This window comes from Vespa mandarinia, chromosome 13 (assembly GCF_050613455.1).
Source record: "Vespa mandarinia isolate Hongniang chromosome 13, ASM5061345v1, whole genome shotgun sequence".
In the NCBI taxonomy this organism is placed as follows: domain Eukaryota; kingdom Metazoa; phylum Arthropoda; class Insecta; order Hymenoptera; family Vespidae; genus Vespa; species Vespa mandarinia.
In genome coordinates this window covers 493,662-509,865 of record NC_140822.1, presented here as the reverse complement: position 1 = coordinate 509,865, position 16,204 = coordinate 493,662, and the positions used below count along the sequence as shown (strand labels likewise).

Below are 16,204 nucleotides of genomic sequence, written 5' to 3'. Positions count from 1 at the left end.
TACTGAGAGACGGACGGAAATAATGATTTTAATAATACCAGAGCCTTGGAATCGCAGAGAAAGAGAGAGGGAGAGAGAGAGTGCGCGAGGGAGAGAGAAAGAGTGGGGAGGAAGAGGGTAAGAGAAAGGCAAAAGGGAAACAAGGGTGATACATAGCTGAAAAGACGAGTTAGGTTCGTATGTTGAAATTTTAGTGTATCTCGAGAGAAAAAGTACTCCGAGAGAAATACAGAGAATATGTCGCAGAGAATCCCTTCGATGCTTCCTCTTTATGATAACTTTGTGCATAGTCGCCTTTCGGGATTTAGTGAAAAGTAAACTTTGCGTATCCAGGTGAACATATCCACGGTCGATTTTAACCGATATTTATGAATAGGCAAGGACGACTCGTTCTCTTTATGGATTCAAAAGTGATGGTTTAGCTGTTAGAGCAAAAGGGTAGGATCGAAGAGGAAGAGAAGTTGCTGGACCATGTCGACTGCTTCCCAAGCAGCCGAAGTGGACCTATCGACTCGAAACGAGTGTGCTCGACGTTAAAATCCCGGTCGCTGCTCCCGTTTCTCAGCCCTTTAGCTCTCTCCGTTCTCCCTTTCTCTCTGTTTCCCTCGCTATGTTCTTCTATCTAGCTCGTTTGTTTGTATTGGACGTAAACGATGCAATGGGTGGACACGGTCCGGCAAATCCGAAATCCCCTTTTTCTCGATATAAAACCTTGCCTCTTTTTTCGGCTCCCAATCCTCTAGCCGAGTACGACTTCACGCCGGTACTCTACTCTCTATGAGAATAGGAAGCAACGGAAGTGTATAGACGGTATATCTGAAAAAGTCGAATCGTAACAAACGCGATCGATTCGCACGATTCGAATTCCCAGAAAATAAAGCGGAAAAGCGGTATACGATGGAATTCGATTTCGAGACTCGAAACGAATTTCTACTACTTTGATTCCGCTTAATTCCTCTCAGGTATACTCCGCAAAGTGATGGAGGTGGGAAATCGATGTTGTAGATTTCATTCGATAGAGGCTTTGTCTCGTCGAATGGCTATTCTCGAAAAAAAAACGAATCGGTTTCCTATCTTCCTATTTAGATCTATTATTTTCCCATTTGTAATATATATATATATATATATATATATATATATATATATTTCGTTTTATCGACATTAATGCGTGGTACCCAATGATATTTTCTTTTATGCACAATTTTTTAGATGTTGATTACAGGCGATATTGAGGTACGGAGTGGTTGGCGATTTCAATGGGGAGTGACAACCTTATTCTGTTTCAGGGTGTGACGGGCGACCGGCTGGCCGGGGGCGCCGCACACCTCCTCCATCTCTTCTTCTTCTTGCCACGTCCACAACACACAATGTAACAACAACTACCACTACTAGAGTCGTCCGCGCGAACCACGTTCTCAATGTACTCGATGTGGTACGTCACCATACCCCTACTCGGTGTCTCTCTGAAGATATGTCATCCTTATTAAATGTTGGACTGTATCACTTTTACGTTTTCACGTGTTTCACAATTAGTGTTCCTCGATGTTTTAATCTTGAAAACTTGATGTTATAACATTGCAAGAGAATCTTGCGAGATAACAAAGGAAAACGTTAACCGAAGAATGCTTATGTCTTGAGGCGACGAAATAATAGAATTCTGAGATGCTACCTAATGATATATATCATTGTCGTTCGAATCGACGTTGCATTCTTCGCGTTCGTTACTGTATTTATTACGTTATTTCATATTTTGCATTTGGTACTTATACATATATGTACATATGTACACATATATGTATACGTACGTCGTTGGATATATTATGTCTTCGGTGTTCGCTGAGCTCCGTTACAATGTGACTTGTGGTTGGTTTAGTTTCATTGGTTTATCAGTGTTCGATGTTGGCTGCAATTGTTGGTTGTTAGGTGTTTAGTGGTCACTCTGTGTTGGTGCTCACCCTAACCGACTCGTCCCAGTATCCGCAACTCCGACGTTCCACGTTCCCCCACGAGTCCTCGAACTTGATGTTAGAAATACAGTATGAAGCTCATTTCGTGTTGCGAGTTACGCTTCTCTTCGTATTTGGGACTGTCGATACATAATTGAGTCCTGTACGAGAATGGCAGGGTGTCGTGAAAATCGTCAATTCTCAGCATGCTGTTGATCAAAACTATATATATAATATATATATAGTTTTATGTGTGTGTGTATAGCGAATTCCTAACAAGGCACGCATGATTGGAAATCGCTATATAAATCAATAAGTTCCAATCAAAACGAAGCTTATCTTCAAACTTTGTACTTTTTCTCGTTTCATGAAAAGGGACATTAAAAAAATAAAGAAAATTGGTCCGACAATAATTTAATTGATCAATAATTGATCAAATCCTATGGTAATTGTATTACGCAGATTAGGTTACGCAGTATAAAAAGCAAACATTTGGTACGAACAATTTATCCTGACAAAAAATACACTCGGTAGGTTATTTGCGAAAGAAGAGAAACCTTTGGTGTCGGTGTACTGGTCGACACGATCAAACTCGTTTCAGCAAATAATTGCATTACCGCGCGTAAATGCGGAGCATCGAATATTTCTTTAAATTAGTGATGGTAATTAGGCTGAGAGAGTAAAAAAACGAGTCGACGCTGTGCTTTCCCTCACTCCTTCTTTAATGGAGCAGGAAAGCGGTAGCAAACAGAAATCGTGGAACGGGTTAATCTGTGGTCGAAACGCTTGAATTCTTGATGAGTAGCAAAAGAGCGTCAAGCTCGACTGGTCGCGCGAGGATATAGTTTTAAAAGCAATTTAAACGTTTACAGAGATCGAGAGAAACAAAGATAGGAAATGTGTGAGTGTTCGAAGGAAATTTTATGCGACGTCACGCACACTTCGTATGCAGGAAAAGTCTCTGTAAATGAAAGAAAAATTGGTCGTTTCGGTCGAACCTCGAATCGTCCGGAATAAACGGTCTAGAAAGATTTTCTGACAAGCGATGTACACGGAAAGGAAGGTGTCGGAGAAGGAAGGGACTCGAGCCATTTATTCCCTGGCACGAATCTTTTGCAGTTTTATCTCTCGTACGAAATCCGTACGCGGAATGGAATCCGCAAAAAGCGACTCGATTCCAGGCTCGTCCGAGCGATATTAAAAAGTAATTGGATTTCGATGTGGATAGTTGCTGCTACCGATGCATTGGTTCAGCTAGGCCAGAAGAAAGAGAGAGAGAGAGAGAGAGAGAGAGAGAGAGAGAGAGAGATAGAGAGGAAGGGAGTATCGAATCAGCTCGAGAAAACGGCTGGTAGGAGGGCTGCTCACGTTACATTCGCGAAACGGAATAATGGACAGTCGTTAAATTTAATTGGCACATAATTATCGGTAGAGCGGGCAGCAGGCAGGTAGTTGCGCGCCACCAATCGTCGCAATCCCATTGCCCCAGCTTTAATATCGGAGGAAAGTTCAAATGCAAAGGGACGTCGGTATACGTATATGTGTATATACATATACATATGTTTCTAGGTAGGTCCACATGTTTCACTGTGGCAGGGCCCATGCTCTGTGGTTTGTACCGGTCTAACGAGTCTGGAATCGACCTATGTTGGACGGGGGGGGGGGGAGGTGCTCGTCGTCCGATTCTCTCCACTTTCCTTTTTCTCTCTTCCTCTTGCCATGACTGTTGCCACCGCCACCTAGTAGAACTACTCGTATATCCGAGAGCTTTCGTGCCTATTTCGAATCACAGCGTAGGGCGTAATTGAATCGATTGCTTTAGCCGGAACACATAACTTATACCTACTCGATATTTCATGGAATGCATGCCAAGTGAACTCTTTCAGTTTCAAAACGAAAGATTGTTCTCTTTGTTTCATATTTAGTTACTTTATTAAAATTATTTTATTAAAAATCGATCGGTCTTTTAAGTGATCGTCGAAGAAAAAAATTCTGTGAATGATTTAGTACGATCGAATGTGGTAAGGTAGAAGAGATAAAAAGAGACGCGAACAGGTATTAAAATTGAAAAAGGACGTTCGTCTGTGGACATTGTATGAAGACGGAATCTGTCTCACGAAGAGAGATGTCTTCACGGTGGAAGCGCAGCGTGCTCGACCATGAAATGGGAACAGGATACGTTAGACTCGGTGTAATTAAAAGCCGTAAATATGAGCTTGCTCGAGCAAATTAATTTATGAATCAATTACGCGAGGGTAGAGCCGCGTTTAGATATCGCTACCGGCCAGCAGCACGACCGAGAAGCGAGCTTACGTATCTACCTACGTACAAGTCGCGCGCTTGCGTGCGATGAAATCGTTTCTGTGTGTGTGTGTGTGTGAGAGAGAGAGAGAGAAAGATAGAGAATGAACGCTGGTGGCTCCGGACGATGTTAGTAGATCCTTTATCGGATCGTTCCAATAAATAAGCCAATCGAGATACCATCTTTCATTTCGATAATTATTATTCGAGAACGGTGTTAATTAATTAAAGACAAGAGTAGACGATATCGCGCGTAACCGAATGGAGTGCTCGAGCTCGCTAGACGAGCGAGTGAACGAGCGAGCGCGTACACGAAACACGCATACATGAGTCACGATCGCACCAGGTGATAACTCCTCGAGCTCTCTGGCTAATTACCGGATGAAAGAGCTATCTAGCGACTGTCGTCAAAGCACTACCGAGAGAGCCAGTAAATATATCTGCCATCCCATTGTTGGGATGATAGTAGTTACATGTATCATCAATGATTTACTTTTTTTTTTTTCTATTTAACGATATTGTTCAATTTTTTTTATTTTTCCTATGCCTTCGCTGATCGTACAAAACCTTTTTTTTTACGAAAATATCCGCATATTCTTTCAAAAGGAAAACTTCCTTATCGCTATTGACATTCTCCCTCCTAGTTTTTGGCGACTCTTTCTAAAAGCCGCGAGACTAGGGTCACAAAATTTTCATCTCGAACAAGACTCAGGATCACGTATTCGAAGTGATTCGGCCTCGAGCCAGCAGACGAAAAAGTCCTCATAATTTATTAATTTAACGCGTGCCTTTTCGAGTCAGAATCGTATCTGGGTGAGAGTCTATTGGCAGTGTTCCCAGGCGACAAGAAAAAGGAACGATACAGCGACTTTTTCTCGCTCGTTTCACTATGAAGTCGTCAAAGCTTTTCTCTATATTCTCCCAGGACGTAGCAAACAAATAAATAAAGGAAGAACTAGCGAGATATGATGAAGAAGTGCCACTGAATATTTGATCGCTCCGTGAGGCGTTACACGTTAACTCTGTTCTTACTCTTTTGCGCGCTAGCTTTTCCTCCGTCGGGCAACTGCTGTACATATAAAGTTCCGCTAAATAAGAATATTAATTATCATCTAGAATCGGATGAGATGGGGGGAAAAAAACACAAGTGTACCATTTACATGATGAAGATTCATCAAAAGAAAAAACTCGTTTAGTCGAGACGAACGATTCCGATAAATTAAAATAATTAATTCTTGTAGAAACTCTTAGTAATCGCAGAAAGAATCGAAATTAATAGATAAGTGAGGGAACGAGCTTCTCAAATAATTCGATGCAGTTGCAGCGTCTCGAAACGACGTATACGAGGTTGCTTGCACCGCATTGAATCCCCCGATGTAAATAGACTCGATAACGGATACATCGTTGCCGCACGACAGAAATTCAATAGTCGATAGATATTCGAGGAATATACCCCACTAGCACGTGACGCCCAACGGTGAGCACGGGGATACAAGAAAAGGAAGTTTGGAGGACTGAAGAAGCTTCGTGGAGAGGGAGGTAGAAAAGGAAGAGAGGAAAAGGGTCTCTGGATTGACTGAGAGAGCGAGTTGGTGGCTGTCGTACTTGAGCGTGCTGCACGAGCGCCGTTTCTATTCGATTTAGGTTCCCACCTCTCCATCCTATACCACCCTTTCTTCAGCGTATATTCCCTCCAAGATTTGATTTACGTGTAAAATATTCACCTTAGCCGAGCTTTCGTTAGAGTTTCGAAGTTAGAGAAGAGACTCCAATGTGTTTCAAGGAGACTAAGTAAAAAGAATAAAAATCGACAATCATTCTTTTCGTGAAGAAATGAACGAGTTGGCTTTTCAACGTCAACGAGGCCGATCAAAGAACAAAGAAAAAATCACAGATATCCGATTACTTCATTGTTGATAAATTCTAGGAAAAGAAGATTAATAATACAGAAATCTGTGAGTTTCGAGTTGATTATCGACAGTGTGAGATACGCTCGTCGACGCTCTGTTTAGGACATGTTTGATAAGGGAGTTTTAACATCTTACTCTTCCATTGCTCCTATGCTTATATTGGGGGAGCGCAGGTATCGTGCGCTCTTTAATACACCAACACACACGACACATATACAGAGAGAGAGAGAGAGAGAGATAGAGAGAGGAATAGGACACACAACTCTATGGTTGGGACTGTGCTGCATCCTCTGTACAATGACTATGCTCGCACCACTTCGACGCTTCTTCCTTTACCCCTCAGCCACCTTCTCACTCCACGAGCGCCACTATTGTGCCGCACCTCCACTTTCGCCAACATTAAGCCCTTCGAGAAATACATTCGGCCTCCTAGCGCGCGATTTCAGCACGCCCAGCGGGGTTCGGGGAACGACGAACGGCTGAAGGGAGCTTCAAGGGATAGAACCGAGAAGGGATAGGGCGAGAGAAAGGACGGCGGCGTACTCGTGGGATGGCGAGTTGGAGAGAAATGCCCAGGGAAAGATGTGTATGCTGAGATACTTAGCGCAAGCCGTTACTTTGCCGGTACAGTCGGCGTACCAAGTTACATTCGTCGACTATGACTGCTACTCTTAGAGAATCGAGTCTAGTCAAAGCCATTTCAATAAAACTGCTGATTGTACCGATTTATCTTCGCTTTTTTTTTCTTCTCTTTGTCTTTTTCTTTTATCGATCCCATATCTTTTGAATGATGCTTTATGCTCGTTTAATCGTACTTTCATTCCTTACTCGTACTTGGATAGATACTTATACGTACAATATTTTCTGTACAATACTGTATTTGGTTTTTCGTTACGCAAAATCGTCCTATAAATCTCAAAGCGTATTATTACCTGGACAAATCGTATTCATATCTCAGATTGTTGCATTCTATATTCCTTTTTCTTCCCTTTAATCATTCCATGTTCTATAGTGCCGAAAGATTGTTCACTTTTGCGGGTCATTAAAGTTAACGTTTAACGTCAACAGGAGTCTTTGAAAAGTTGGCGAAAGCTAAAAAGGGGTTGTTGCTGTTCGGCTTGCGAAGTCTTCCGTCCGAACTTATCCGCGACGGTAAAAATGTGGACTGGTGAGCGAGGCAAACGGGTAGAAGAAGATTACGCACAAACGTGGGCCAAGCAATATGTTCCACGGTAAGACCGTTATCTCGCCCTATTGGTTTCGAAGGACCGAAGCTAGAAGCTCCTCCTCTCTATTCCATTTATTCCGTATACATAATACATCGGTTCGCGAGCAAACGGACCTGTTCGTAGCTCTACGGATAGGTATTCTTATTTTTTCACTCGATTTAACTGTCGAAAAGAAGGATTTCTTACTTGCTCGGGACCATTTAGAGACGTATGGAAATTCATCTAGTTCGAAGAGATTTCTAAGTGTGACCCAGAGTCATCTGTTCCCGACTATTTTCATTTAGTTTTATGATCTTTTATTTATTGTCGTTAGGGTATTCCCGTGGAATGCTTCCAATAGAACGAAATCGAAAGAAAGAAATCGTGAATCTTCGAAATCTGTTACATATTTTCTGCATTTAATCTTACCATTTTGTAAATTCCGTGTCAAGAAAGTTTATAGGTACTGCATTTAGCCTTCTTTCATGAAAAAAATAGCGTGCATCTTTTGACCGGACGGATTCGAGCAGAAAGAGGTTGCCTTTCACTCTTCCCCTTTTTTATTATGAAGGCATCCACGTCTGTCTCTCTTTCTTTCTTGCACCTTTTCCCTATCCGTTTTCAATTTCTCTCTTTCTATCCTCGGGACAACTATGAGTACCGCGTTGCACCTTTGACAGACATAATACGCATTTGAATCGGGTACGTATGAATATGAATGGAATTCCTCAACGTGGGATAAGAAAGAGCGTGGGTAACTCGATGAAATTCACAGTGCCGTAGAGAGATGCTCTGGAGAATCCCGTCTTCTCCATTCTGCCTCGTCGCGTTCCCCTTTCGCTTATCCATCGAATAAGTATAGCGATAATACACGTGGTGGATATTTGATTCCTGTAGCGGGACGAAACCTTTTTGATCGTCGTTTAAAATCACCGGATAAATCGACTAATGGCTTCTTCGCTGACGAGAACAAATGTTCTCGAAACATATTGACTATAGCATTATATATCTATAGTGCATTATTTCGAGTATGTATAATACGAATGTATAAATGTCTTTGTCCTTTTGTCTGTCTAATGGATTTACGATCGCATGAAATGAAATATCCAACATACGCGGCGCGAGAACTATATTTTTATTAATAATATCATCGAAACTATCACGCTACCGAGTTCAGTAAATTTTACTTCAAATTGATCGTTCCTTCCAATATTCATGTAGCTTACGTCATCGATCGTAAAGTGATAACGTTCGGCCGACACAAATTTCCGTATCGCGCTCGTATGAACGCGAATGGAATCGCGACTTCAGCAAGTGGGTTAATTCGGCAAAATTCACGATTTCGCGATTTGTCGATAGGAGCCAAGGCTTTTGTACGTACGTGTGAGGTGAGCGCGTGCACGCGTACATGTGCACGTGTGTGTACGAATGATTCTAGGCGTGCCTTCTGTTATACGTATGTACGTACCTTCGTATGTATGTATGTACGTACATGCGAGCTCGCGTTATTATACCGATAATGCATGCAATGGAACATAATCCTCGTCGTGGAAACGTTCGACGAAAGCGCCTCGATTTCGGCATGGTGAGAATTACGCGAGCATCAGCGCGCAGCTTGGCGGGGAGTTTTCGCTGGGATGCTCGCACGTATTACGTACGCATATGTGATACATAGAGTCCTCATATAGACGAGAATCCTCGTGAATGGCTCGACCGGCGCCGTTATGCCGCCACGAATGCAACGCCGTAATTACTTTATACGTTTATGGCGATGGCCCTTTCGTCGGGTCCCTTTTGTCGGTGCACCCTATGATTTATCGTGCTAACTCTCTCTCCCTCTCCCTCTCCTTCTCTCTCTCTCTCTCTCTCTCTCTCTCTCTTTCTCTCTCTCCTTCTCTCTTTCTCTCTATCTCTATCTATCTATATATCTATATCTATCCATCTATCTATCTATCTATCTATATGTCCTAACTATCTGTCTATCTATCTCCATCATATTTTCCACAACGCGCAATCGTCCATCATGGAAATTTCCAAAGATCATGTGAATCAAAATAAAAAAAGACATGACTTTTTTCATGACTTATATTTTTTTAATTTAATTAATTATTTTTCTGCGAAATTGTACATTTGTAAAAAAACAAGCTATATTCTTACGTGGAATTAAATATTTTACTTGAAAGATTATAAAAGTAAGGATAACAATGGAAAAAAAAAAAACTATCGAGGGTAAAATCAATAGGCAGTGTCTGATCGGAAATCTATCATGAATGACGAACGAGGGTAGCTAGATCTATAGGCTCACGGTCCGTGACGCGCTCTGCACTGGTGTTAATATTTGACACATATAATTCGGGTTTACGAGCGACGTAAATGCATTGCACGCGCTTGCATCGTGAATTACCGGAAACGCGATTCGCAAGGGAAATCGATAGAGCCGGTAGTACGTGGCCGCATAGAAGAGGATCGTTAACGAGGGTAAATGATGCTGGGCATTATTTTCCTCTCTGATCGAGTCCGAAACGATACTACTCACAGACATATCGAATGATTTTCAAAGTTAACAAAAGCGTATTAGGGTAGAGCTCTGAAAAGCTATGCCCATTTGCGAAAACGAAATTATGGCTGTATTCTCTACTGATGCACGCTTTTAATATCTTTTATCATTGATCCTGACTGTTGCGATTTATTTAAAAATCTTTTTTCTATTTTATTTTTTTATTTTATATATAACAAATGGCTCAGTAATAACAATATCTGTGAAATCTTTCAAAAATGTTCAAGATACTTTTTCATTACTCATTTATTAATCAATTCTGCATACTCTGGAAATCATGATGACTACGTAACAAGCAGATGTAGATGTTCTCCATAGAATTCCTCTGCACTTTCCGCGGAATATTATACATTCGTGGATGGCAGAATTTTCGTCCTGAAGGATCTTACAGGCTAGATTGTGTGGCTAGTCGTCTTTAATGGAAGGCCTTTGAAGTAGGTAGAAATTCTAGTAGGATGGGAAACTCTCCTTTGCTACCTTGATGGTAAGAGGTGAGTTACATCTTTAGAGTGAGCAATGTCCTAGAAAGCTAGAGAGGAAAGGAGGAGGATGTGGTAAAGAGTCGGACCGAGAGATCTTGGCCGATGACCTCTGGACATGCTGTCTCTGCAAGCCTTTGAATAGCCTTAAGAGATAGATTATGATATTACAAAAGTAGATTTCCAATTTTATTTTTATCGTTTTATCAACGGATTTTAATGTGGTTTTCTTTTTCCTCTTTTTTTGTTTTCTTGTGCTTTGGAAAAATGTTAGCATATGTAAAGAGATGATAACATTATAGCAGGTAAATTTCAAAAACAAAATAAACCATGTTTTTTATTGTGTTCGAGTGCTGTTATTCAACCGAGTAAATCCTTTTAATCGTCGAGCTGTGAGAAATCGAAAGGCTCGGTTTTTGACCGATATTCATACTCGTAGCAACGGCACGGAGGGGTCATCCTTTCACGTCGGTGGATGATTTCCTCTCCCAAGGGGAGTCTCTGCGGCATTAGGGTTCCGGTCATACTTTGGGTCGTGAAGCGGAATGGGCTGCGTGGAGATGAGATCCTCGTGGAAGGGAGAGGGAAAGAGAGAAAGAGAGAGAGAGAGAGAGAAAGGCAGAGAAAGAACGAAAGAGGGGGAGAGAGAGAGAGAGAGAGAGAGAGAGAGAGATGGCTAGATAAAGGACCAAGAGGGAATTTGAGGGGGATGCGGAGAAAAGTGGGTGGGCACGGACCGGCCATGTAAAGCGGAATGAATCTCGCAGCCGCACGTGGCTTGGCCGCGATCCACACTATCCCGAGCACTCCTCGCGTTCTGCAAGCTTTTTATGTCGAGAATTTAAATTAGATACAACCACTCTCCATCCGCAGCCACTGAAACTCTCGTCGCGCCTACCGAATCACCCCAAAGGGGAGAGATACTCTCCTTTATTTCACGGCACTTTATTCTATGCCGCCGTTTCTGCTCGTCTTCGCATTTAAACGAGCGAGCAGACCGCGCTGCACTAACGTTTGTATCGGCAAAGATTGTTATTAGCTTCGCGTATACGTGCTCAGGATATTATTATTGAAATCATGCTGATTGTATTACTCGACCTTTTCAATCCGCTCCGTTCGAGCACGCTAGCCTGGCTCAGCGGCTTCTTAAAATTCTGCATAGTATTAACGTTGAACGACGTCTTCAATTTTTATCGCACCTCTCCAACTTTGACGAAGACACTCTATGAAGATATCTTTTGATACGATGCTTTCGAGAAAATGCTCGATGATATTCTTCATAGATAGTCGGTCTGGAAAATGTTTTTAAAATACAACTCGGTTATGGCTTAAGCTTTGAAAAATGAAAAAAAAAAAAAATGCATAATAATAAAAGAAAGAGGAAGAAAAAGAAAAATAAAAGAATGAAAACGTCCAGTAGAATTTCAGAGAATAATAGTGAACAAAGTCAGAATAGCATGGATTTGATCGGATCGTCGCTCGGTAGTAGTGGTCCGCCGGTGTTCGATTTCGCAACGGGGCTTTGGCTTGGGGATTTCGATACCGGCCGAATTCAGCGGGCCGCGAGAAATCGAAGGTGCTTGCCGAGGGGTATAGTCTAGGTAGAGGCGTGCCAAAATGTGATTGCGGCAACATTGCGTCACCGCCACTGTTCCTGGGTATCTTTGGAGGCTCGTCGTTGGAGAGGACGAAGTAGGATTCTCCTCCTTTCGAAAGCATCGTTAGGGGCCCCTGGCACAAGGCCAATCACATCGACTAGCTACTGTGTATGTAGCTCTCTTCTCCTCCTCTTCCTCCTCATCTTCCTCTTGTACGCTCTCTCTGCACCCTCGGTTCTCTCCAGTCTAGTCTGCCTTAGCCTGACCTCTACTACAAGGCATACGGTGACTACGAAGAAGATAACCGAAGAAGGGAGAGGAGAAGTAAGAGGAGGATGGATATTCTCCTTTCTTGTTTACACCTATCGCCCATCCACCCACAATACCCATTCCTTCGATGCAAACATCGATATATAGTCGGTAATATATCGGAATATGAGCCTAACATTGTGTACAGTCCGTTCAAGCGTCCATTCCGACTTTCGGCTTTTTTCAAGAAGAAAATTGCTTCGCGATGAACGTAACTTGTAAAAGTTCACGGATTAATAAACGGTGTCGCTATACCCGGCCTATTTCTCTTCTATCCCATTCGAAAAAAATCCCTGTTTTCTTTTCTTCAAAGGCAATTCCAAAGTCCCATTGTTTTGATATTTGAACGTTTCTTACCGTGCCGAAGCGCGAAAATCTAATTTTCAGACAGCTGCGACTCGACACTGTGGATATAGCACGACTGGCAAAGTTAGAACTTAGAATGAGCGAACTCGTACTCTACTCGAACTTGAGGAAGAGCAGCTTAAGAAAGGGTAGGGGACCGGATTAGTTAGTATGCTAATTCCGAGGAGGAAACACTTAAATTCATTACACAAGCGCTAATTGCACGGATAATGAGCCATTGCTAATCGCGGAAAGAATTAGCTTTTACAATTCGAAAGAGAGAGGAAGTCCCTTTGAATGACTCCGTATAGTTGGCTTCGTTAAGTTCGTGTTTCCTTGGAACAAAATATCACGAGAAGATCGATCGATTAAATTTCTCTTCACGTTTTAACGTTCAACAGAAAGAGTTACATTAAAGAGCGATTTTGATCATTGACATTCAATGAGTAAGGTGGTACGTGACGCCCAACATAAGCACGGAAAAGTTTTACGTATTAATTACGAGAAGTTTTACCCGCTCCTTTTCACCCCTTCCCACTTTCACCAAGGTTTCTTACTTTTTGTTCGTCTTTTTCTTCCTTCTCCTTTCTTTTTTGCTCATTCTGTTCTTCCACCTCTCCAACCCGAGCAAAGCGTATTGCACTACTTAATGCCAATGCCGGCACGAGTTGCCAGCTCTTAACGAAGTGGAACGTTTGACGCCTCGTAAAAGACGGGTGTCGAGGGAGCTTTTTTTTTCTTTTTTTTTTCTTTTTTTTTTTTTTTTTTTTTGTTTCTCTAAGATTTTCGTGGCATTTACGATGGTAAATTGTACCATTTAACTGAAGACATTAGTGGTCGTGAACGTATAAGAAAATTTTTAAAAGAAAACCCATACGATATTATGCCCTATGATGATTTTTATTCTTTGCGATCTTCTAATAATTTTGTCCTATCTAAACGAAAGCAATAATACGTAACTGATCAGAGTTAAGAGGGCTCCACATGGAAGAGACTTCTTCGTGCCGAGTAGAATCTGTACTTGGAGCTGTGTTTGGGGATGAGCTTGGGCTTTGGTGCGGTCCGCGAGAGCTCGACGGGAATGAGTGGTACGGGGAATAGTGGTAGCAGGGGACGTGACCGGCCTGCCAGGGACGGCATTACGCCTAGACGAGCCCGGATCAGCGATACGACGGCAATCCCTAACTAGACCCAAGCTCGGAGCACGTATATCGTTACGTTCATGACACCACCTCGATCCTACCTTCCGTCTCGACACGTACTCTTTCATGCGTCTGCGTACGTCAGAACCACTCAAACGTTTCGTCTCCCAGGAGTATAAAAATGGATCTCATCGTGTTTCTTACGGAACAAGGAATGCCTCTTTCTAGGATTTATCAAGTATGGAATTCCTATCGCGTTACGTTTCTGGAATAATGGAACCACTTTCGATAAATGTACCTATAAGTTTATCAAATTTTACGAGCCAAAGAAAGCTCGTATATCTCATTAGAGAGTAAATCGCATTTGCGGAAGTTATCTATCAAAGTCTGGTTGTATAGTCCACCTAGATATCACAGAATCGATTTTGGAAAGGTACAGAGAAGGTTGGCTAAGAGCGGTTTAATTGAATTGGATCATGATGCGACGTATAGAATCCAAGTTGGTTAATTCGATTGAAAGTTACGTATCTTCTTCGAACGAAGGATTGCGTTTGTAATTTCTCTCGTAACGAAACGGACGCGAGAACCCAACTAATCTTCGGTACGTGTAAGGACGTCGTTTACATGCAAACAGTGTACGCCTGGGATAACTGGGGCTCCCGTAAAGAAGCAGCGCAAGATACGCCGCACGATGGTAATTTTGATCTTACAGATAGGAAGTTACAGCGCGCATACTGTAATTACTCCCGCGTTACCCCTTATACTTCGGCATCATGTGCATTTCTATTCGAACTGGCCCCGAGACTTTAACCGGGCGGTCGGCCTTTCCGCAGATAGTATACGTTCACCCTGTTTGCGGATTCGTACGCGATGGTGGAGACGATACAACGACTTTACACGCAACTGGAAGAACGAAGTCGAACGTTGGTTCATATACCCAAAAGTGTCTATGTATATGCGAGAATTCCGTTGATTAGTCTTAGATATGATCTTTTAAACAACAAACTATATGATTTGTATAAAATTATTTTAAAGTAGTCCGATTATGTGGTAGATTAAATTATTGGGGCTCATCTTTCTTTAAACTGTATTATATATTTATTGTGGCTGTATCGGTTAGATCTTGCTCTAGATCTTCAGATACGTCTTTCGTGAAGATAGATCGTAACGCGAAATGTCTGAAATGCCTTTTTTAGATACGAGATACAACACTCGGTTACCGTGAAAGTTGCGCGATCTAAGAAAAGCAGCCACCGCCGAGAAGTTGGAGTGCTCCGAGCGACAAACGCGAACGTCTGAAAGTTGAAGTTGGCCAAGTCAACGTTGAAAACTTTAAACGGGCGCGCTCATTCTTCGTGTTTAACGAGGCATTTCTAGAAGAAGGTACTTATCGTGGCTTCGTTAATAGCGTCTCACCCGAATTCATCTCCGAACTTCTTTACACTCTACACACCCTTTATATATGCTACGTTTTATATCCGGCCTCTTATCCATCTACTCGTACACAGAATTAGCATAATGTCATCACTTCATTATTATATGGGTATATACATTTACAGAAATTCAAGACATTTTGCGATGATCCAATAAAAAAAGATACAATATATTGAAGATCCCTAAGTAATTACACCTAATTCAAATTCAAGTAATACTTGTTCCATTAAACTACATGAAACTGGGTGATACTAAAGAGAAAGTGAAAGTAAGAGCGGTGGATATAATGAACAGTGCAAGATGTCTCGGTTCGCGTGCATAATTTCCGAACGAACTGTTAACACTTCCCACTTCAGGCTTGCTACAACCGTGTTCCATTCATAGGCGAAACTAAATGTCATCCGCATCGTCAGCGAAATTCTAATAGTTTTAATGGAGTTTACGGAAGCACTAGTGCATAAAGACCGATACAAAATCAGCTATCATAATTCGCTAGTTAATTACACCGGCGTTGCCTGAGAAATGGATTCACAAAATGCGAGATCTTGAATGCCATAGGTTTTTGAGATGAGCCACCAATAGACCAGGAGGAGATTACACTACCGACTGTATTTTAGAAGATTAGTTGCCAAAAGGGCAAAAGCGAGAGAACCGGTTCGAGTTGCTCTTGCTAGGAGAGATAATAGGCCAAAGCTGTCAGTCTGTTGGATAACATAATACTTGAACCTGTTTACTCTACCCCAATTTCATCTTCCCTTAATTAATACCGCAAACGGGGAGAAAGTAAGAGAGAAGATAAAGGAAATCGCACCTCATGCGCACGCGTGTGTGTATCTAATCGAGCGCATATAAGAGAGATAGGAAGATGTCAGTTGTGGTCTTTACGTTGTAGCTGTCTAATGGAGCCTGCGCAATCGAGTTGATACCATTGGTTACTCAGCATCATATAGATCATCGGCGCTTCGAAATAGTCTA

At 42.0% G+C, this 16,204-nt stretch overlaps 1 protein-coding gene across 2 annotated transcripts in view; it reads left to right on the top strand.

The window, feature by feature from the left end:
• Positions 1 to 16,204, top strand: part of bru3 (CUGBP Elav-like family member bruno 3) — a 412,883-nt gene that overhangs the window by 76,247 nt on the left and 320,432 nt on the right. For both annotated transcript variants that reach the window (XM_085661018.1, XM_085661019.1), the window contains exon 2: positions 1,287 to 1,432. The gene's annotated coding sequence lies outside the window, so the exon portion shown is untranslated. The remainder of the gene's footprint in view (positions 1 to 1,286; positions 1,433 to 16,204) is intronic.